Raw genomic sequence first — 24,341 nt, forward strand, 5'->3', positions numbered from 1 at the left:
ACTTCAGTGATTCATTTTTTCAAATTCTCAAACGATTTCCTTTTTTTTTTCTCCCCCCATTTTTTTTCTCTAATCTGTCACACCACTTTCAACACCCAGACCCAAACACACCTAGGGTTTAGCATCATCTATTCAATTTGTGTGTGTGTGTGTGTGTGTGTGTGTAATTTTTAATTTTAATATTTTTTTAATTTTAATTTTTTTAATTTCAATTTTTCTACCTCATTAATTCCTTTTCTCCCTTCAAAATGAAAAAAACGAATGAATTCACCCCAAAAGCATGAGCATGAAGAAATGACAGCCAGGGATTTAACCAACACAGATACAAGCAAGATGTCTGAACCAGAATTTAGAATCACGATAATAAGAATACTAGCTGGAGTCAAAAATAGATTAGAATCCCTTTCTGCAGAGATAAAAGAAGTAAGAAAATAGCCAGAAAGAAATAAAAAATGCTCTAACTGAGCTGCAATCATGGATGGATGCAGCGGCAGCAAGGATGGATGAGGCAGAACAGAGAATCAGCAATACAGAGGACAAACTTAGAGAATAACAAAGCAGAAAAAAAGGGAGATTAAGGCAAAAGAACACAATTTAAGAATTAGAGAAATCAGTGACTCATTAAAAAGGAACAACATCATGGGGCGCCTGGGTGGCGCAGTCGGTTAAGCGTCCGACTTCAGCCAGGTCATGATCTCGCGGTCCATGAGTTCGAGCCCCGCGTCAGGCTCTGGGCTGATGGCTCAGAGCCTGGAGCCTGTTTCCGATTCTGTGTCTCCCTCTCTCTCTGCTCCTCCCCCGTTCATGCTCTGTCTCTCTCTGTCCCAAAAATAAATAAACGTTGAAAAAAAAAAAAAAAAGGAACAACATCAGAATCATAGGGGTCCCAGAAGAGGAAGAGAGAGAAATAAGGGTAGAAGGATTATGTGAGCAAATCATAGCAGAAAACTTTCCTAACCTGGGGAAAGACACAGACATCAAAATCCAGGAAGCACAGAGGACCCCGATTAGATTAAACAAAAACCAACTATCAACAAAGCATATCATAGTCAAATTCACAAAATACTCAGGCAAGGAGAGAATCATGAGAGCAGCAAGGGAAAAAAAAGTCCCTAACCTACAAGGGAAGACAGATGAGGTTTTCAGCAGACCTATCCACAGAAACGTGGGAGGCCAGAAAGGAGTGGCAGGATATATTCAGTGTGCTGAATCAGAAAAACATGCAGCTAAGAATTCTTTATCCAGCAAGGTTGTCATTCAAAATAGAAGGAGAGATAAAAAGTTTCCCAGACAAACAAAAATTAAAGGAGTTTGTGACCACTAAACCAGCCCTGCAAGAAATTTTAAGGGGGACTCTCTGAGGGGAGAAAAGATAAAAAAAAAAACAAACTAATAAATAAAGACCAAAAGCAACAAAGACAAAAAGGACGACAGAACACCACCAGAAACTCCAACTCTACGAACATCATAATGACAATAAATTCGTATCTTTCAGTACTCACTCTAAATGTCACTGGACTCAATGCTCCAATCAAAAGACATAGGGTAAGAGAATGGATAAGGAAACAAGATCCATCTATATGCTGTTTACAAAAGACCCACTTTAGACCTAAAGACACCTTCAGATAGAAAGTAAGGGGATGGAGAACCATCTATCATGCTAATGGTCAACAAAAGAAAGCCAGAGTAGCCATACTTATATCAGACCATCTAGACTTTAAAATAAAGACTGTATCAAGAGATGCAGAAGGACATTATATCATAATCAAGGGGTCTATCCACCAAGAAGACCTAACAATTGTAAACATTTATGCGCCAAATGTGGAAACACCCAAATATATAGATCAATTAATCATAAACATAAAGAAACTTATTGATAGTAATACCATAATAGTAGGAGACTTCAACACCCCACTCACAGCAATGGACAGATCATCTAATAAAAAAATCAACAAGGAAAAAATGGCTTTGAATGACACACTGGACCAGACGGACTTAACAGATATATTCAGAACATTTCATCCTAAAGCAGCAGAATATACATTCTTCTCCAGTGCACATGGAACGTTCTCCAGAATAGACCATATACTGGGACCAAATCAGCCCTCAGCAAGTACAAAAAGATCGAGATCATACCATGCATATTTTTAGACCACAACGTTATGAAACTCGAAATCAACCACCAGAAAAAATTTGGAAAGGTAACAAATACTTGGAGACTAACGAACATCCTACTAAAGAATGAATGGGCTAACCAAGCAGTTAAAGGGGAAATTAAAAAGTATATGGAAGTCAATGAAAATGATAACACCACAACCCCAAACCTCTGGGATGCAGCAAAGGGGGTCATAAGAGGAAAGTATATAGCAATCCAGGCCTTCCTAAAGAAGGAAGAAAGATCTCAGATACACAACCTAACCTTACGCCTTAAGGAGCTGGAAAAAGAACAGCAAATAAAATCCCAAACCAGCAGAAGACAGGAAATAACAAAGATTAGAGCAGAAATTAATGCTATCGAAACAAACAAAAAAAACAAACCAGTAGAACAGATCAACGAAACCAGAAGCTGGTTCTCAGAAAGAATTAACAAAATTGATAACCCACTAGCCAGTTTGATCAAAAAGAAAAAGGAAAGGACCCAAATAAATAAAATCAAGAATGAAAGAGGAGAGATCACAACCAACACAACAGAAATAAAAACAATAAGAAAATATTATGAGCAATTATAAGCTGATAAAATGGGTAATCTGGAAGAAATGGACAAATTCCTAGAAATATGTACACTACCAAAACTGAAACAGGAAGAAATGGAAAATTTGAACAGACCCATAACCAGTAAGGAAATCAAATTAGTAATAAAAAAAACCTGCCAAAAAACAAGAGTCCATGGCCAGATGGCTTTCCAGGGGAATTCTACCAAACATTTAAGGAAGAGTTAACACCTATTCTCTTGAAACTGTTCCAAAAAATGGAAATGGAAGGAAAACTTCCAAACTCTTTCTATGAAGCCAGCATTACCTTGATTCCAAAACCAGAGACCACACTAAAAAGGAGAACTATAGACCAATTTCCCTGATGAACATGGATGCAAAAATCCTCAACAAGATATTAGCCAACCGGATCCAACAATACATTAAACAAATTATTCACCACGACCAAGTGGGATTTATACCTGGGATGCAGGGCTAGTTCAATATCCGCAAAACAATTAATGTGATTCATCTCATTAATAAAAGAAAGGACAAGAACTGTCTGATCCTCTCAATAGATACAGAGCAAGCATTTGACAAAATACAGCATCCTTTCTTGATAAAAACCCTCAAGAAAGTAGGGATAGAAGGAGCATACCTCGAGATCATAAAAGCCATATATGAATGACCCAACGCTAATATCATCCTCAATGGGGAAAAACTGAGAGCTTTCCTCCTAAGGTTAGGAACAATACAGGGACGTCCACTCTCGCCACTGTTATTCAACATAGTATTGGAAGTCTTAGCCTCTGCAATCCAACAACACAAAGAAATAAAAGGCATCCAAATCTGCCAGGAGGAGGTCAAACTTTCACTCTTCGCAGACGACAGGATACTCTATATGGAAAACCCAAAAGATTCCACCAAAAACTGCTAGAATTGATTCATGAATTCAGCAAAGTTGCAGGATATAAAATCAATGCACAGAAATCGTTTGCATTCCTATACACCAACACTGAAGCGACAGAAAGAGATATCAAGGAATCAGTCCCATTTACAGTTGCACAAAAACATAAAATACCTAGGAATAAGTCTAGCCAAAGAAGGAAAAAAATCTATACACTGAAAACTATAGAAAGCTTATGAAAGAAATTGAAGAAGACACAAAAAAAATGGAAAAAGATTCCATGCTCCTGGATAGGAAGAACAAATATTGTTAAAATGCCGATACTACCCAAAGCAATCTACATATTCAATGCAATCCCTATCAAAGTAACACCAGCGTTCTTCACAGAGCTAGAACAAATAATCCTAAAATTTGTTTGGAACCAGAAAAGACCCCGAATAGCCAAAGCGATCTTGAAAAAGAAAACCAAAGCAGGAGGCATCACAATCCCAGACTTCAAGCTATACTACAAAGCTGTCATCATCAAGACAGTATGGTATCGGCACAGAAACAGACACTCAGATCAATGAAACAGAATAGAGAACCCAGAAATGAACCCACAAACGTATGGCCAACTAATCTTTGACAAAGCAAGAAAGAATATCCAATGGAATAAAGACAGTCTCTTCAGCAAGTGGTGCTGGGAAAACTGGACAGGGACATGCAGAAGAATGAACCCGGACCACTTTCTTACACCAGACACAAAAATAAACTCAAAATGGATAAAAGACCTCAATGTAAGACAAGAAGCCATCAAAATCCTCAAGGAGAAAGCAGGCAAAAACCTCTTTGATCTTGGCTACAGCAACTTCTTACTCAACACGTCTCGGAGGCAAGGGAAACAAAAGCAAAAATGAACTACTGGGACCTCATCAAAATAAAAATCTTCTGCACAGCGAAGGAAACAATCAGCAAAACTAAAAGGCAACCGACAGAATGGGAGAAGATATATGCAAATAACATATCAGATAAAGGGTTAGTATCCAAAATCAATAAAGAACTTATCAAACTCAACACCCAAAAAACAAATAATCCCATTGAAGAAATGGGCAAAAGACATGAATAGACACTTCTCCAAGGAAGACATCCAGATGGCCAACCAACACATGAAAAAATGCTCAACATCACTCATCATCAAGGAAATATAAATCAAAATCACAGTGAGATATCACCTCACACCTGTCAGAATGGCTAACATTCACAACTCAGGCAACAACAGATGTTGGCGAGGATGTGGAGAAAGAGGATCTCTTTTGCATTGTTGGTGGGAATGCAAGCTGGTGCAGCCACTCTGGAAAACAGTATGGAGGTTCCCCAAAAAACTAAAAATAGAACTACCCTAGACCCAGCAATTGCACTACTAGGTATTTATCCACGGGATACAGGTGTGCTGTTTCGAAGGGACACATGCACCCCCATGTTTATAGCAGCACTATCAACAATAGCCAAAGTATGGAAAGAGCCCAAATGTCCATCGATGGATGAATGGATAAAGAAGATGTGGTATATATACACAATGGAGTATTACTCGGCAATCAAACAGAATGGAATCTTGCCATTTGCAACTGCATGGATAGAACTGGAGGGTATTATGCAAGTGAAATTAGTCAGAGAAAGACAAAAATCATATGACTTCACTCATATGAGGACTTTAAGAGACAAAACAGATGAACATAAGGGAAGGGAAACAAAAATAATATAAAAACAGACAGGGGGACAAAACAGAAGAGATTCATAAATATGGAGAACAAATTGTGGGAGGGGGGATGGGCTAAATGGGTAAGGGGCACTAAGGAATCTACTGAAATCACTGTTGCACTATATGCTAACTAATTTGGATGTAAATTTTTAAAAATAAAATTAAAAAAATTGTTTTAAATTTTTTAAAAGTTTATTTACTTATTCTGAGAGAGAGAGAGAGTTGGAAGGAGGGCCAGAGAGAGAGAGAGGGAGAGAGAATCCTAAGCAGTCTCCAGGCTCTGAGTTGTCGGCACAGAGCCTGACATGGTGCTTGAAACCATGAACCATGAGCTCTTGACCTGAGCCGCAGTCGGATCCTTAACCGACTGAGCCACCCACGTGCCCCCCCACAAAAAATTTTGTAAATGAAGATTTATTCTCACAAACAGAAGTGTCTTCAACTGCATAATACAGCATACAGATGCACACTTGTGGGAAAAGAAGCAAGAGGCTTGGACAAGAAACAACTTGGATTAGAACTTCAACACTTGTAGTAAATAACGTCCGTGTCATGGCACAAACTGATAAAACTGTAACTACGGTTAAGGCACCTTTCTATCTCTTTGTTCTCATGGCCTCAGAGTGGTTTGTGATTTGTTTGTTTGTTTGTTTGTTTTGTAAAGAGGAGGCAGGCTATTTGAAGAGGTTTCTTGTTTTCTTCCATTTTGAGTTCCTGAAGAAGGAAAGCAGCTCTCATTTCTGATTTCTTACGGACATTTACCCTTTTGTCAGGCGTCTCTTTTCAAACTCTGAGCTGCCCCTCCCACGGGACAGGTGTTTATCAGGCCCAGGATTTACCAGCCAGCCTTGGAAAGGATGTTGTTAAATGTTATACATTATTTGAGTAGCCAGCTTTTTTTTTTTTTAAATAGGCACGTCTTCATTGTATGCCAATTTCATAATAATATGTATTGTTTATTCTTCCTTTACCACTGAAGCTGGGAAGGATAGCCTTTTTTCCCTCTGGAGGGAAAAAAAATTGATATCACCACCTCCATCCCCTGCCAAGGAGTTAGTGACAAGAGGCATCCACTCTGGGGGCCACTTATATTTTACTTGTAACACAATAACGCGTCCTGGCCTTGACCAGCTTTTTCTTGAAAACAAATCAAAACAAAGCTCTTTTATCTTACAGGGTGTTTCAAGTATCTAGAATATATTTAATACATTTTAAGGGACAGATTTGCTTCACGGTATGGGCGAATCATTAATACAGAGCTAAATCTGTAGGCATGCATTCATTTTTAAAAATGTTTTCTTTAATTTTGAGAGAGCGTGAGCAGAGGAGGGGCTGAGAGAGAAGGGGACAGAGAATCTGAAGTGGGTTCTGCGCTGACAGCAGAGAGCCGGATGTAAGGCTCGAACTCAGAAAGGGGAGATCATTACCTGAGCCAGAGTCAGCGGCTCAACCAACTGAGACACCCAGGTGCCCCAGCATTCATCAGTGTTTATGGTACGAAACGTTGGGGCACCTGCCTCACGCTCAGTAGTGCAGATATTGCAATACAAAATCAATAACTAAACAGTTTCTTTCCTTGTTTCCTTGGAGTTTACCGTCTAGAATGAGTGGTAGATTTTAAACAAATAATCCTAGCAACAAATATTTTGGGAAAGAGTTGCAGGTTTACTCACACTGTACCCCCGTGTGGACAGATAAAAAAAAGGCCCCTCATTTTCCCAAACTGATCTAATTGTTTCCAAAGCCACCTGCTGGGTTCTGGAGAGCATTTTAAAATGTATTCCAGTCTGTTAAACTCAGTTCAATTCAGTTCTTCAATCAGTTCCCTTCGGAGAATCCAATTTTTTCAGATTTCCTCATCTTCAAGGACTTCTTTCCAAAATGGCCACTGGGCATGAGGAGGCTTCTGTGACCGCAGCCTGGAGGGAAGGGGTGACAGACTGTCGCTGTCTGGGGTGTGATCAGCGAGGTCATCTTTGGCTGAGGGATCCTTCTGACGGGTGCTTGTTCTGTGTCTAAACTGTGGTGGTGCTTATGTGAGTCTGTACACGTGAAAAATTGTATAGGACTAAACACAGACACACACACACACAAACACACACCCACACTCGAGGGCATGTAAATTGGTGAGACCTTGCTGCTGATGAATTGCAGTCGTGTCCATTTGCAGATTGTGATACCGTGCTGTAGATCCGCAGGTTATTACCATTGATGAAACTGGGTAAAGGGCCCAGGGGAGCTCTCCACACTATTACAACTGCATGTGAATCTAGAATTAGCTCCAAATTAAAAGTTTGTTTCCTAAAAAAAAAAAAAAAAAAAAGGAAGAAAGTTAAGAGTTAGCCATATGAGGAATATTCCAGGCAAAGGAAGACAAAGGAAACTGCTTATTATAGAAAGGCCTGGAGGGGGAAAGGGCTGCCAAGTTGAGGGAACTAAAAGAGAGTGGCCAGAGCTCTGGGAGCAAGGGGAGGGCGGGTGATGAGTCTGCCCACTGGAGGCTCTACAGTTACCACAGCTATTTTAGATTCTATCTTTTTTAGGGGGGTGCAGGGGAGGGGGGGTAGTGAGGGGGAAGGGGGGGAGAGAGAGAGATTGTTAAGCAGGCTCCATGCTCAGCACGGAGCCCTATGCAGGGTTGGATCCCATGACCCTGGGATCATGACCCTTGCTGAAATCAAGAGTCCAACACTCAACCCACGGAGCCACCCAGGAGCCCCTGGATTTTATCTTAAGTGCCACTGCGGTATTTGAAGCGGGACAGTGACGTGAGCAGATCTATCTTTTGAAACATCCCTGGCCATGTGGAGAATGTCGGAGCAGGGCGGGGGGCGGGTAAGTCGTAAGTGGGGAAGGAAGATTTCTGCAGAGATCCAGGTACCAGAACATTCTGACCTGGACTGGTTGGCTCAGTAACTTGGAGAGTTATGGCCGATTTTTAGAGGTATTTTGCAGGTAGAATTTGCATCATATAGTATGAAATGTACCCCGAGGGGTAAAGAACAAGGAAGTGTCAAAGAAGACCTCTTTCTTTCTATCTTTAATTTTTAAAAATGTTTATTTCCTTTTGAGAGAAGAGAGAGAGAGAGAGAGGCATGAGCTGGGGGAGGGTCAAAGAGAGGGAGGCACGGAATCTGAAGCAGGCTCCAGGCTCCCAGCTGTCAGCACAGGGCTTGACCTCACAAACTGCAAGATCATGACCTGAGCCGAAGTCAGAGGCTCAACGGACGGAGCCACCCAGGCCCCCAGAAGACCTCTGTATTTCTGAAGTGGTGAACTGGGTGGAGAGAGGTGCTTTACTGAAATGGGAGAATGGGGGAGAAGCACGTTTGCAGGGATATCAGGATGGGTTTATTTGTATCCCGAGACCACACTGTTCTACATACAGAGCTTCTAAGTACATTTAATATCTCTGGGACAACTTCAGTTTTCTTTCTCAGATTTTTCCTGGCTTTCCATATCTTTTTTACGTTACCCTATGATTAGACTTAGTTTACCTAGTTAAAAAAAAATTCATGCTGGCAGGGGCACTTGGTTGGTCAGTCGGTTAAGCGTCTGACTCTTGATTTTGGCTCTTGATTTGGCTTCAACTGATTGAAGAAGTGAATTGAACTGAGTTTAACAGACTGGAATACATTTTGGGCTCTGCCCTGACAGCGTGGAGCCTGCCTGGGATTCTCTCTCTCTTCCTCTCTCTCTCTCTGCTCCTCCCGTGCTCGATCTCTGTCTCTTTCTTTCTCTCATAAATAAACATTAAAAAAATTTTTTTAATAAATAAAAATTTTTTTAAATTCATGCTGGCATTTTTATTGGGATCACAATAAATATGTAAGTTAACTTAGAGATAATTGATACCTTTGTAAGGTTAACTCCCTTCTATAGAAGATAATATATCTCTCCATAGTTCAAGTCTTCTTTGGGGGGACCTCAATAGTATTTTCTTTCTCAATAGTATTTTTAAGTTTTCTCTAATTCTTGTACATTTCCTTTTAAGCTTATTTTTAGTTCATTCATCTCTTGTTGCTATTGTAAATGAGGTCCTTTTTCCCCAGTATATCTTAAAACTGCATATTGTTTGTACATTTGAAGGGAATTGATTTATTTTGCAGTTTTCTATCTACTTTACTGATTTCTCTAACTGAACTAGTTTTTTCGATTATTTTGAGGTATCCTAGGTATACAACAATATCACTTGCAAATAATGATGATTTTACCTTTTCCTTTCTTAATTTTTATACCTCTTATTTTTTCTGCTAGTATCCTGGCCTTGGCTAGTACCTCAAAGCATTGTCAAATAATGGTGAGCGTAATGGACATTTTTGTCTTGTTCCTGACTTTAAGGGGACTGTTTTAGGGTTTTTTCCATAAGCATTATGGTAGTTTGGGTGAGATAAATACATTTTTTTGTCATGCTAACAAACTACCTTCTAATGATTTATCTATTCAGAATCTTCAAGAGTGGATGTTTATCAAATGGATTATCTATGAAGATAATGATAATATTTTTTCTTTTAAGGGGAAATTGCTTTAATACTGAATATCTTTATTGAACTATGCCTGCATTCCCAAACTAAACTTCACTTGGTTGAAAGAGTGCCTTTTTGAGGCACCTGGGTGGCTCAGTCAGTTAAGTGTCCGGCTCTTGGTTTTGGCTCAGGTCACGATCTCATGGTTTGTGAGTTTGAGGCCTGTGTCAGGCTCTGTGCGGAAGGTGCAGAGTCTGTTTGGGATTCTCTTTCTCTTCGCCTTTCTCTCTCACAAAATAAATAAGTAAAGTTAAAAAAAAAAAAAAAGAAAGAAAGAATGCTCTTTTAATATCTGCTGGATTCTGTTTGTGAATATTTTATTTAGGATTTTTGCATCAGTGTTTATAAGTAAATTTGGTCTGTGGTTTCCTTTTTGTGCTATTGTCGTCAGGATTTGGTCTGCTAGCTTTATACAAAGAACTTAAAAGATATCCTTCTCTTTCTCTGCATTGGAACAGTTTGAAATTGCACTGGAGCATCTGTTCCATAAAGGTTTGGTGGAAATTCTATGAAAGCTTTGAGCCCGGTTCTTTGCAGGGGCCGGAGGGGGGGGGGGGGGGGGGGGTGGCTAAGAGTGTTAAAAACAAGACAACAGGCTCAAAATGGAGTCATTTGTGCTAAGTCCCATGTCACTAACCAAGACTTTGCTTAATTATGATTTCAGCTCTCCCAGAAATGGAATCTAAAACCAGTCAATCAGGAATCATCTGATCCCCACTCATTAGGTCATCTGCCTGATAGACCTATGCCATCCCCTAGAGGAAAGTCACCTTGCCATACCCAATGTGATTTTTATAATTAGAATTCCCATGTTCCTGCTCCCTTTTGCCTATAACAGTCTTTCATTTTATACAGCATCTTGGAGCCCCTTTCTATCTGCTACAGGGGATGCTGCCTGACACATGGATCATTGAATAAAGTCAATAAGATCTTTAATATTTATTCAGTTGAGTTTTTTTTTTTAATGGGGGAGTGTCCACGAGAGTTAATAAATAGCCCTTGCACAGATTGATGTTTCTTCTATGGTAAACGTTCTGCTCAGATTTCCTGGGGCACCTGGGTGTCTCAGTGGGTTGAGTGTCCAACTTTGGCTTGGGTCACGATCTCGTGGTTTGTGGGTTTGAGCCCTGCATCCGGCTCTGTGCTGACAGCATGAAGCCTGGAGCTACTTCAGATTCTGTGTCTCCCTCTCTCTCTCTGCCCCTCCCTGCTTGTGCTCTGTCTCTCCCTGCCTCTCAAAAAATGAATAAATGTTTAAAAATTAATAAATAAAATAAAAAAATAGATTTCCTGTCTCTCCTCAAATCAGTTTCATAAAATTACATTTTCCTGGAATTTCCCTTCATTTAGGAATTCAGATTTATACGCATATACTTAAGAAAAGTAGGCTCTCATGGTTCTTTTCATTTCCTCTGTAGCTGTGATTATTTCCCCCTTTGCATTTTTTTATTTTGTGAATTTGTGCTTTTGTCTCTTATGATTAGGTTAGCTAATAGTTTATTTATTTTATTTATTTTTTATTTTGTTTTTTTTTTTAATTTTTTGATGTTTATTTATTTTTGAGAGAGAGAGAGAGAGACAGAGCATGAGAAGTGGAAGGGCAGAGAGAGGGAGACACAGAATCGAAAGCAGGCTCCAGGCTCTGAGCTGCAAGCATAGAGCCTGACACGGGGCTCGAACCCACAAACCACCAGATCATGACCTGAGCCGAAGTCGGACACTTAACCGACTGAGTCACCCAGGCGCCCCAATTTTATTGATTTTTTTAAAAAAAGAACCTGCTTTTTATCTGTTTTACCATTTAAAAATTTCTACTCTTCAACCAGCCAAACTAAAAGGCAACCGACAGAATGGGAGAAGATATTTGCAAAGAACATATCAGATAAAGGGTTAGTATCCAAAATCTACAGGGAAGTTATCAAACTCAACACCGGAAAAACAAATAATCCAGTGAAGAAATAGGCAAAAGACATGAATAGACACTTCTCCAAAGAAGACATCCAGATGGCAACCGACATATGAAAAAATGCCCAACATCACTCATCATCCGGGAAATACAAATCAAAACCACATTGAGATACCACCTCACACCTGTCAGAATGGCTAACGTTAGCAACTCAGGCAACAACAGATATTGGCAAGGATGCGGAGAAAGAGGATTTCTTTTGCACTGCTGGTGGAACGCAAACTGGTACAGCCGCTATGGAAAACAGTATGGAAGTTCCTCAAAAAACTAAAGATAGAACTACCCTATGGTCCAGCAGTTGCACTACTAGGTATTTATCCAAGGGATACAGGTCTGCTGTTTCAAAGGGGCACATGCACCCAATGTTTATAGCAGCACTATCAACAGTAGTCAAAGTATGGAAAGAGCCCAAATGTCCATTGATGGATGAATGGATAAAGAAGATATATATATATATATATATATATATATATATATATATATATATATATATATAATGGAATATATATATATATATAATGGAGTATCAGTTGGCAATCAAAAAGAATGAATTCTTGCCATTTGCAATTACGTGGGTGGAACTAGAAGGTATTATGCCAAGCGAAATTAGTCAGAGAAAGACAAATATCATATGACCTCACTCACATGAAGATGTTAAGGTACAAAACAGATGAACATAAGGGAAGGGAAGCAAAAATAATATAAAAACATAAGAGACTCCTAAATATAGAGAATAAATAGAAGGTTGCTGGAGGGGTTGTGGGAGTGGGGATGGGATAAATGAGTAAGGGGCATTAAGGAATCTACTCCTGAAATCGTTGTTGCACCATGTGCTAACTAACTTGGATATAAATTATAAAAAATAAATAAATTACAGAAAGTTAAAAAAAATTCTACTCTTTATTCATTTCTTCTTTCTTTGGCTTTATTTTATTGTTCTTTTTCTAGCTTATTGAAACAGATACTGTATTCATTAGCTTTTATTTTTTAAGATCAAGATAAGTATTTCAGTCTATAAATTTTGGTCCTACAATAATATATTTTTACTATGATTATTTTTTCAATTTCTGCTTTAATTTTCTTTTTTACATAAGAACTGTTTGAAAAAAGTTTTAAAATTTTCAAGAGGAAGGATACTTTGTTTTGCTTATTTTTGTTATCTAGTTTTACAGTTAATTTCTAGTTTACTTTGTATTGTGACTAGAGATTGTACTAGTTCAGTTTTTTGGAATTTATTGAGATTTTCCTGGTAGCCTAATATATAGTCAATTTATATGAATGCTCTGTGGGTATTTGAAAAAGAAGATGAATTGTCTCTTTCCAGGGTGGACTTATTTACATATTTTTAATTCACTTGATCTGCTTGAGTCAGGAGGGATGAGGCAAAGGTTCCTACTTCTAATGCGTTTCTATTAATTTTTGTAGTTCCTGTAGTTCTTCTTTAATGAATATTGAGAAAATTATTTGCCATATAGATATTTTGAAATATTACATTTTTACTGTGAATTGGAACACCTATCATTAAAAAGGAGCCTTCTTTTATTCTTTTGTTCTTTTTGCCCTAAATTCGAACTTTCATGATATTTGAGATAATTCCTTTATTTTTAAAAATATTTACTTATTTTTGGGAGACTGCAAGTGAGGGAGGGGCAGAGAGAGGGGGACAGAGGATCCAAAGCAGGCTCTGCGCTGACAGGCTGACAGCAGCAAGCCCAATGTGGGGCTCAAACTCACAACGTGCGAGATCACAACCTGAGCAGAAGTTTGGTGCTCAACCGACTGAGCCACCCAGATGCCCCTATAATTCCTTTCTTTTAATTTACCTGATATTCTTTCACCAATCTCTTATTTGAAAAGTCACCTTCAAGTAAATTCTGAGTCACTTTGTTTTGGGTATATCTTTTTGATACAGAAAATATTAAATTTTGCCTTGTGATACAATATACTTGTCTTCTTTAATAGGTGAGTTTAACCCATTTACATTTATTGATATTACAGGTAATGTTAGATCTAATCTTGGCATCTCAATTTCATGCTGTGTTTTCTGTCATCATTATCTTTAAAATATCTTCTACTACATGATCTGTCTTTGCTTGTTTTAGGGAGAAGTTTTATCTGACAATTTGAAAATTAAAAATTTTTTCTAGTGATTTCCTTTATAATTATAACTTTATAGAATATTTTTAATCCACGTGGTCATTAGACAGTATATTCTGTCTCCCAGTTGTGAGAAACATGAAAGTAATATATGTGCACATTTCTTCCTTCCACTTTACCAGACAATTTTATTTGATTATATTTTTCTTATTCTTTTAACCTTTGTATTTTTATGTATATGATGTGTCACCTTTACATTGTTTCTTTTGATCGTCTGCTAAGAAATCATCTAACTGACACACTCTGTACTTTCTGTGGGCTACATAGAAATGTCTCTCTTTGTTGATAATAGTACCTCTGATCTGGAAATCATTTTTGTGTGCTATTAATATAGCCATTTCAGATTTCTTTTTATTAGAATTTGTATGGAATGTCTTTTTCTGTCATTTTACCTTCATTCTTTTGATGTCTTCGTGTTTTAAAGTTTTACAAGACCCATAGCATACAGTTGAGTCTTGTTTTGTTGTTTTCTATTTTTTAATCCAATCTCTACTTTTTGGTTGGAGTGCTTAGTCCATTTATATTTAATATAATTATTGATAAAGTTGGATTTGAACTGCCACTTTTCCCCTTGTTTCTATTTGTCTCAGCATGTTTTTGTTCCTTGGTTTCTCCTTTTGTGCCTTCTTTTGTTTTAATCAGATATTTCTTAGTCCAAAATTTAATCTCCCTATTGGCTATTTAACTATGTCACCTTGCATTATTATCTAGGCGTTTCTCTAGATATTATCCATATACTGATCACATAACAGTATATTTAACATTGAATTATTTCAAGTACAATACAGGAATTTTGAAACCGTAGGGTTCTATTTATTCAGTCCTTTGTGTGGTTGTTTCACACACACACACACATTTTGATGCTCTATTATTAGATTCATACACATTTAGGATTGTTATGTCTGCTTGGAGAATTGACCTCTTTATCATTACGCAACACTTCTCTCTATCCTCGATAATTTTCCTTGTTCTGAGGTCTGCTTTTCATGAAGTTAATATGCTACTCAAGCTTTTTTGTTAGTGTTAGCATGGTATATCTTTCTCCATCCCTTTACTTTAAACTATCTGAATCTTTATATTAATTTTTTTTTTATAGAACACGTATAGTTGTGTCTTGTTTTTTTTATCCACTCTGACAATCTCTCAAGTAGTGTATTTAATCATCCACATAGTTGGATTAATATCTACCATATTTGTGACTGTTTGCTATTATTGCTCTTGTTCTTTGTTTCTTTCCTCATCCCTCTTATTCTTATTTCTCTAATTTTAATTTTTTAAAGTTTATTTATTTATTTATTTTGAGAGGGCAGGGAAGGGGCAGAGAGACAGAGGGAGAGAGAGAGAGAATCCCAAGTAGGCTCCAGCACAGAGCCTGATGCAGGGTTCAAACCCATGAACCACGAGATCATAAACTGAGCTGAAACCAAGAGTTGGATGCTTAACCAACTGAGACACTGAGTCAGACACTGACACTGGGTCAGTGACACTGACACTGGGTCAGGCACTCTCTGACTTCTCTGATTTTAACTGAGTATTTTGTTTGATTCCATTATATCTCTTCTCTTAGCATATCAAGAATACTTCTTTTTAAAAAATATTTTAGTTGTTGCCCTAGAGTTTGCAATATATATTTTTAACTGATCTAAATCAGTTAAAACTGATTTATACTGCTTTGCATGTAATGTAAGAACTTTGTAGTAGAGTATTTCCAATCCTTCTCTCTGGCCCATGTGACATTCATTTCACTAATCTGTGTGCTATAATTACCCAAAACATTGTTACTGCTATTTAACAGTAACAGTTATCTTTTAGATCGGTTATGAAAAATAAAAATAAAAGATTTTATCTTACCTTCTTTTATTCCTTCTCCTACCCTCTTCCTTTATTTAGATAGATTTGTGTTTCTGAATTATACCATTTATCTTATCCCTCAAGAACTTCTTTTGTCAATAATTTCTTACAAAATAGGTCTTCTGGTGATTTCCCTCAGTTTTAGTTTGTCTCAGAAAACCTATATCTCTCTTTCACTTTTGAAGGATAGTTTTTTTGGATATAGACTTCCATGTTGGTGATTTTTTTTCTTTTAATACCTTAAATATTATATTCAACTCTTTTCTTGATAGTATGTTTTTGTAAGCATCCCTCTCTTTTTTGTTTAGTTTATTTATTTATTTTGAGAGAGAGAGAGAGAGAGAGAGGAACAGAGGGAGGGAGAGAGAGAAACCCAAACAGGTTCCAAGCTCAGTGCAGGGCTTGATCTCATGAACCGTGAAATCATGACCTAAGCCTAAGAGTGGGATGCCACCTGAGCCACCCAGGAGTCCCTTTATGGCATGGTTTCTGATAAGAAGTTCACTATATGGCACAAAAACAGACACATAGACCAATGGAATAGAATAGAAACCCCAGAACTAGACCCACAAACGTATGGCCAACTCATCTTTGACAAAGCAGGAAAGAACATCCAATGGAAAAAAGACAGCCTCTTTAACAAATGGTGCTGGGAGAACTGGACAGCAACATGCAGAAGGTTGAAACTAGACCACTTCCTCACACCATTCACAAAAATAAACTCGAAATGGATAAAGGACCTGAATGTGAGACAGGAAACCATCAAAACCTTAGAGGAGAAAGCAGGAAAAGACCTCTCTGACCTCAGCCGTAGCAATCTCTTACTCGACACATCCCCAAAGGCAAGGGAATTAAAAGCAAAAGTGAATTACTGGGACCTTATGAAGATAAAAAGCTTCTGCACAGCAAAGGAAACAACCAACAAAACTAAAAGGCAACCAACGGAATGGGAAAAGATATTTGCAAATGACATATCGGACAAAGGGCTAGTATCCAGAATCTATAAAGAGCTCACCAAACTCCACACCCGAAAAACAAATAACCCAGTGAAGAAATGGGCAGAAAACATGAATAGACACTTCTCTAAAGAAGACATCCGGATGGCCAACAGGCACATGAAAAGATGTTCAGCGTCGCTCCTTATCAGGGAAATACAAATCAAAACCACACTCAGGTATCACCTCACGCCAGTCAGAGTGGCCAAAATGAACAAATCAGGAGACTATAGATGCTGGAGAGGATGTGGAGAAACGGGAACCCTCTTGCACTGTTGGTGGGAATGCAAATTGGTGCAGCCGCTCTGGAAAGCAGTGTGGAGGTTCCTCAGAAAATTAAAAATAGACCTACCCTATGACCCAGCAATAGCACTGCTAGGAATTTATCCAAGGGATACAGGAGTACTGATGCATAGGGGCACTTGTACCCCAATGTTCATAGCAGCACTCTCAACAATAGCCAAATGATGGAAAGAGCCTAAATGTCCATCAACTGATGAATGGATAAAGAAATTGTGGTTTATATACACAATGGAATACTACGTGGCAATGAGAAAAAATGAAATATGGCCTTTTGTAGCAACGTGGATGGAACTGGAGAGTGTGATGCTAAGTGAAATAAGCCGTACAGAGAAAGACAGATACCATATGGTTTCACTCTTATGTGGATCCTGAGAAACTTGGCAGGAACCCATGGGGGAGGGGGAGGAAAAAAGAAAAAAAAGAGGTTAGAGTGGGAGAGAGCCAAAGCTTAAGAGACTGTTAAAAACTGAGAACAAACTGAGGGTTGATGGGGGGTGGGAGGGAGGAGAGGGTGGGTGATGGGTATTGAGGAGGGCACCTTTTGGGATGAGCACTGGGTGTTGTATGGAAACCAATTTGACAATAAATTTCATATAATAAAAAAAAAAATAAATTAAAAAAAATAAATAAATAAATAAAAAAATAAAAAAAAAAAGAAGTTCACTATAATTCTTTCTCTTGTTGTATAGGCAAGTTGTTTTATTTCTCTAGCTTCTTTCAAAATTTTCTTGCTGTCTTTCTTTTTTTGGGTTTTGAACATGATATGCATAGATAGGCTCTTTAGGTATTGGCATTTATTCTTGCTTAGTGTTTTCTGTGATCCCTGGATCTCTGTTTTGGTGTCTGCCATTAATTTTGGAAAGGCTTTGGCCATTATTTAAAATATTTTTCGGGGCGCCTGGGTGGCGCAGTCGGTTAAGCGTCCGACTTCAGCCAGGTCACGATCTCGCGGTCCGTGAGTTCGAGCCCCGCGTCGGGCTCTGGGCTGATGGCTCAGAGCCTGGAGCCTGTTTCTGATTCTGTGTCTCCCTCTCTCTCTGCCCCTCCCCCGTTCATGCTCTGTCTCTCTCTGTCCCAAAAATAAATAAACGTTGAAAAAAAAAAAAAAAATTTAAAAAAAAAAATAAAATATTTTTCTTACTCTGTTCTCTTTTCTTCTGGTAGTCTAATTACATGTATGTTATAGCTTTTGAAATTGTCTTACAGTTCTTGAATATTCTGGGGGTTTTTTCATTATTTTTTCTCTTTGTATTTCAGTTTGGGAAATTTTCTATTGATCCATCTTCAGACTCACTGATTCTTTGCTTGGATGTGTGCAGTCTACTGAAGAACACAAGAAAGGCAGTCTGCATTTCTATTACGGTGTTCCCAATTTCTAGTTTTCCTTTTGTTTTTGTTTTTTTCTTAGAGTTTCCCTCTCTCTGCTTATATTACCATCTGTTTTTTTGCATGATGTCTAATTTTTCTCAAACATCATCAACACAGTAATCATAGGTATTTTAATTTCTCTGACAACTTCATAATCTTTGTCATATGGGTCTGATGGTGATGCTTATTTTGTCTTTCAGACTGCGTGTGTTTGTTTGTTTGTAATTCTGCTATATTTCACAATGTTCATTCCTTCCCTGCCTCTGCCAGAGCCATGAGGGGATATTTCTTGGCTTTCCACCATGAAAGCCTGATGAGTTTTCTGGAGATAAAGACCATGAAAAGGTAGAGTCTCCCTTCCCCCCAAGACTGTATCCTTCATGGGGCACCTGGGTGGCTCAGTTGGTTAAGCGTCTGACTTTGGCTCAGGTCATGATCTTGCGGTCCGTGAGTTCGAGCCCCGCGTTGGGCTCTGTGCTGACAGCTCAGAATCTGTGCTTCAGATTCTGTGTCTCCCCTCTCTCTGACCCTCCCCGTTCATGCTCTGTCTCTCTCTGTCTCAAAAATAAATAAACCTTAAAAAAAAAAGAAAGCATTTCTTTAAAAAAAAGACTGTATCCTTCAAGAGTTTCTCACTCTCATGCAACTCTACATTCAGCCTCTAGCAATTTGTCAAAATTCTTATTTAAGTGTCTCTACCAGTTTATGGCTTCACTGGCTTCAGCTCAGGGTAAACAGATTTCCTTGTGACTCTCTGGATTCCCGTCTCTCCAGATTTTGGGGTGGCAGTTTGCTCTACAATCTCAGTGCTCTGATGCATCCAACAGAAATCATTAATTTTTACTTTGTTTAGCTTTTCATTGTCGTAAAGTTGGAAGAGATAACTTCTAAGCTCTTCCTATGTCTAAGCTGACACTGAAAGTCAATTACCCTCTATATAATGTCTTATTTTCTCTTGCTGATTTCAAGATTTTCTCTTTATCATTGGTTTTTTGTAGTGCGAGAGTCTGTGCCAGAATGTGGTTTTCCTTGTATTTATCCAACTTGGGGTTTGTAGAGTTTTATCAGATACTTAACCAGATATTATTCATATTTTACCAGATGTGGGGACTTAGTAATTTTTATCTTCATATTCTCTCTCTCTCTTTCTCTCAACTCTCTCTTGCTCTCCTCTTTTTGGGATCCCAAGCAAACATTATGTTGGATGTTTGATATTGTTTTATAGGCCTCTGAGGTTCTGGCTTTTTCTTCACTTGCTTTTCTTTCTTCTCTTTGGGTTGGATAGTGTTTATTTGGGTTGGATAGTGTTTATTTGTCTTCCTTCAGCTCAGGTCACGATCTCGTGGTTTATGGGTTCGAGCGCCGTGTCAGGCTCTGTGCTGACGGCCCAGAGCCTGGAACCTGCTTCAGATTCTGGGTCTCCCTCTCTCTCTGTCCCTCCCCCCATTCGTGCTCTGTCTCTCTCCCTCCCTCAAAAATAAATACACATTTAAAATAATTTTTTTTTAATTAAAAAAACCATTGTCTGCTGAATTTAACACCCGGGTCCAGTTTCAGAAAGGGTCCATAAACGGTCTTTTACCCTGAATATAAGCCATCCTTTCCTGTTTCTTTGTGTGTCTGTTAGTTTTTGGTTGAAAACTGAATGTTATTGGTGATGTGTTGTGGAGACTCTGCATTCTGTTACATTCTTCTAATGATTGTTGGATTTTGTTCTATTAAGGAGTCAACTTGTCTTAATTCTAAGTATAAGCCTTGTCTCCCTTATATAGTGTGGCAGCTGATATCTCTGCTCAGGATTTTTCAGCTTCCAGCTGCTGCTTTCACAGTCTTGCCTCTGGGAGTGTTCTCCACCTTTGTAGTATGAAGTCGGCCAAGTTCGGAAAGAGTTGATTCTCAGATTCTGGATCTTGTTCTCTCTGAGGCTTCCTTGCTTCCAGCTAATCTGGCAGCCCCAGCTCTGTTCTGCGAAACCACAGGCATTATGGCTTCCACCTTTATACCATATTGGGCTGTGCATGAGTTGGAAACACATATAGTCAAAAAAGCAGCAAATACACATAATGCATCTGGGGCAGTTCTGGCTTTTGAGAACACATTCCTCTCCCTCATCTGCCTCTTATTTCTTTGAGCCCTTCAGAGCCTCTGTGACATAATGCCTATCTTAGTTGTCAGCCAAAGATTTGGGTAGAATTTATACTCCTATATGGGAACCTACACTGTCTGTGGTTCTTCTGCTTCCAGCATTGGCTCCTAAATTTCCAGGTGTTCTGAAATACTTAGCTCTATCTTTTAACTCCTTAGGCCAGTAAAACTTCAGCATTCTCCCGTCTAAGCCAAATTCAAGTTGGAAAATATACAGTCAAAATATACAGCAAATACAAATCTTATCCAGTGCAGTTCTTTTTCAAACGCAGATTCCTCTGTTGTTTCTACCTCCCGTATTTTACTAGGACCGTCCCCACCTGCCCAGCAGAATCTCCCCCATGCATATAGTTTAGCAGTTAGCCAGGGATGTGAGCAATGTTCACATTCATATTTTGGGGTTTATTCCTTCTGGAAGCTTCCTGACTTCAAGATATCACCCCTAAACAGTCTTCTCTTCTGCCAACATTGAACTCCATCTTCTACCACCTGTAGCCATGAAGGCTGTGATTTTTAGCAGTAGGATTTTCGGTTGGGGCAGAAATTCAAAATAAGCCACAAACGTACAATTCTTACTCTTACAGTCCTCTTTCAATAGTAAATTCCCCTGCAGTTACTACCTGCTTTAGTCACTTTCCAATATCTTCAGAAGGTTAAGAAAAAAAGTTTGGGTGGGGGCGGCAGGTCGCCTGGGTGGCTCAGTCGGTTAAGTGTCCAACTTCAGTTCAGGTCATGATCTCAGGGTTCATGAGTTTGAGCCCCTCCTCGGGTTCTGTGCTGATAACTCAGAGCCTGGAGTCTGCTTCAGATTCTGAGTCTCCCTCTGTCTCTGCCCCTCCCCTGCTCATAATCTGTCTCCCTTTGTCTCTCAAAAAATTAATAAATGTTAAAAAAAAAAAAAAAAAAGAGGGGCACCTAGGTGACTCACTCGGTTAAGGGACTGACTTTGGCTCAGGTCATGATCTCACGGTTCTTGAGTTCGAGCCCCACGTCGGGCTCTGTGATGACAGCGCAGAGCCTGGAGCCTCCTTCAGATTCTGTGACTCCCTCTCTCTCTGCCCCTTCCCTGCTCATGCTGTGTCTCTCTACTTTCTCAAAAATAAACATTAAAATTTTTTTTTTAAAGAAAAAATTTTGACAGTTTTGTTTTAAGTGTATTTATTTATTTTGAGAGAAACAGAGACAGCACAAGTGGGGGAGGGACAGAGAGAGGGAGACACAGAATCCCAAGCAGGCTCCACATTGTCGGCATGGAGCCCAATGTGGGGCTCGAACCCACAAAACCATGAGATCATGACCTGAGTCGAAACCAAGAATCAGTCTCCTAACTGACTGAGCCACCCAGGTGCCCCTTGACAGTTTTTATAAAACTTTGTGGGAGAAGCTTGCTGGAAAACTTTATGCTCTAGGCATTATGGGAAATCCCAAAGAGGTGTTTTGTTTTGTTTGCTATTTGCTTTTAACTTTTCTTTCCCTTTTTTTACATTGTGGTATCTTGATATCCATTCTGTAAGTTTTCTTTTTGAATACCTATCTTTGAATGACACAAGACCTTCCCGGACCAGTTCCTTAAAAGAGATTCATCTGGGAGGGGAGCCAGAGTAATTTTTCTTATCCTACAGGATTGAGTATGTGAGTGATTTCTTCGGTGATTTACTTTGTCCTCGACAACTGAGAGGGGAGGCTGAGGTCTGTTCACAATGCTATCTTTCTCCTCCATTCTGTCACACCGACAGAAAGCTCTCTAAAAATGTGGTTTGTCGATACGATCCCTTGTTCAGCCTCCATTTCCTCTGCTTTGCTTTGGAACCAAACTGATTGAAACTGTTGGCTCCCTATTGTTGCACTTCTTAAAAGTCTGCATACGTTTTTTTACGCAAGTATAGTAGACATACACTATCATATTGGTTCCAGGCGTACAACACGGTGAATCACCATTTATATACATTACAAAGTGATCACCACGATGAGTTTTGGGCATGCTCTGCATTTTTTTTTTTTGCAATCCTAGTTGGCCTTCATCATTAGACAGGCCTTCCTGCTATTTTTTTGATTTGGGCTTTCTAATGTTGCCCAGTTTTGTCAAGGATGATGTTGGCATGTCTGTTTCTTGTTCTTTTCGCTCCTTTCGGTCGGTTTCTCAGAGGAACTGACAGAAACACTGAACTAACTTTACCACCTACAACTAGAAGCAATCTAGTTGCAAGTTTTTCAAACTTTCCACTTTAAAATAATTGTAGACTCGCATAAAGTTGTAAGAGATAGTGCAGAGAGATCCTGTGAACATTTTACTCAGAGTCTCCAATGATAACATCTTGCAAAACTGTAACACAATACGTAACCAAGGCACTGACATTGAAACAGTCAAGACACAGAACATTTCCATCGCCACAGGGGTCCCTCCTGTTTCCCTTTGATAGACACACCCACTTCCCTCCACTACATCCCCCTCCTTAACCCCAGGCAGCCACTAATCTGTTCCCCATTTCTATGATTTCAAGAATGTCATTGTCTCTGGCCATACCACACTGAATGCTCCAATCTTGATCTCGTCTGATCTCACAAGCTTCACAGGATCAGGCCTGGTTAGTATTTGGATGGGGACTGCCCAGAAATACCAGGTGCTGTAGGCTTAAAAAACAAAACAAAAAGGTTACGTAAATTGCACAGTATATACCTTTTTGCATTGGCTTTTGTTACTCAGCAGACTTCTCTGGAGATTCATCTAGGTCGTTGTCTTTATCAATTGTTTATTCCTTTTTGTTGTTGAGTAGTATTACATTACAATATGTGCAGATGGGGGTGCCTGGGTGGCTCAGTCGGTTAAGCATCCGACATGGGCTCAGGTCATGATCTTGTGGTTCGTGAGTTCGAGCCCCGCATCGGGCTCTGTGCTGACAGCTCAGAGCCTGGAGCCTGCTTCGGATTCTGTGTCCTCCTCTCTCTCCGCCCCACCCCTGCTTGTGTTTTCTCTCTGTTCTTCAGAAATGAATAAACATTTAAAAAATTACAAAAAAAATAATATGTGCAGATGTTAATCATATGTTAATAATACGTTAATAAGTATGGATGTGCCAGTTTGTTTAACGATATACCTATTGAAGAATATCTGGCTTGTTTCCAGTTTGGGGCTTTAATGAATGAAATCTCTATAAACATTCATATACAGGTTTTTGCATCAGCCTAAATTTTCGTATTTGTAGGATAAAGACCCAGGAGTAAACTTGCCGGATTGTATGGTAAAGGTATGTTTGATTTTTAAAGAAACTGCCAAAATGTTTTCCAAAGTGCTTACATCGTTTTACATTACCATCAGTCATTTATGATCTCTCTCTCTTTTGTCTTATGATAGCATAAGACAAAAGGGTCTTGTGAGTTTTACTATTTTTATTTTAGCCATTCTGACAGGTATGTTGTGATAGCTCATTGTGGTTTTAATTTGCACCTCCCTAGTAGCTAATGACGCTGAACACATTTTCATATGCTCATTTGCCATCTGTATTTCCTCTTTGGTGAAATGTCTCTTTGTGTCTTTTGCTCATTTCCTAACTGTTGGGATTTTATTGTTGAATTTTGAGATTCTTTATTCCTTTTTCAGATATGTGGTTTGCAAATATTTCTCCTGGTTATCTTTTCCTCTTAGCACGGTTTTTTGCAGAGCAAGGTTTTTTTATTTTGATGAAGTTCATTTTATT

This window comes from Leopardus geoffroyi, chromosome D2 (assembly GCF_018350155.1).
Source record: "Leopardus geoffroyi isolate Oge1 chromosome D2, O.geoffroyi_Oge1_pat1.0, whole genome shotgun sequence".
Classification (NCBI taxonomy): Eukaryota; Metazoa; Chordata; class Mammalia; order Carnivora; family Felidae; genus Leopardus; species Leopardus geoffroyi.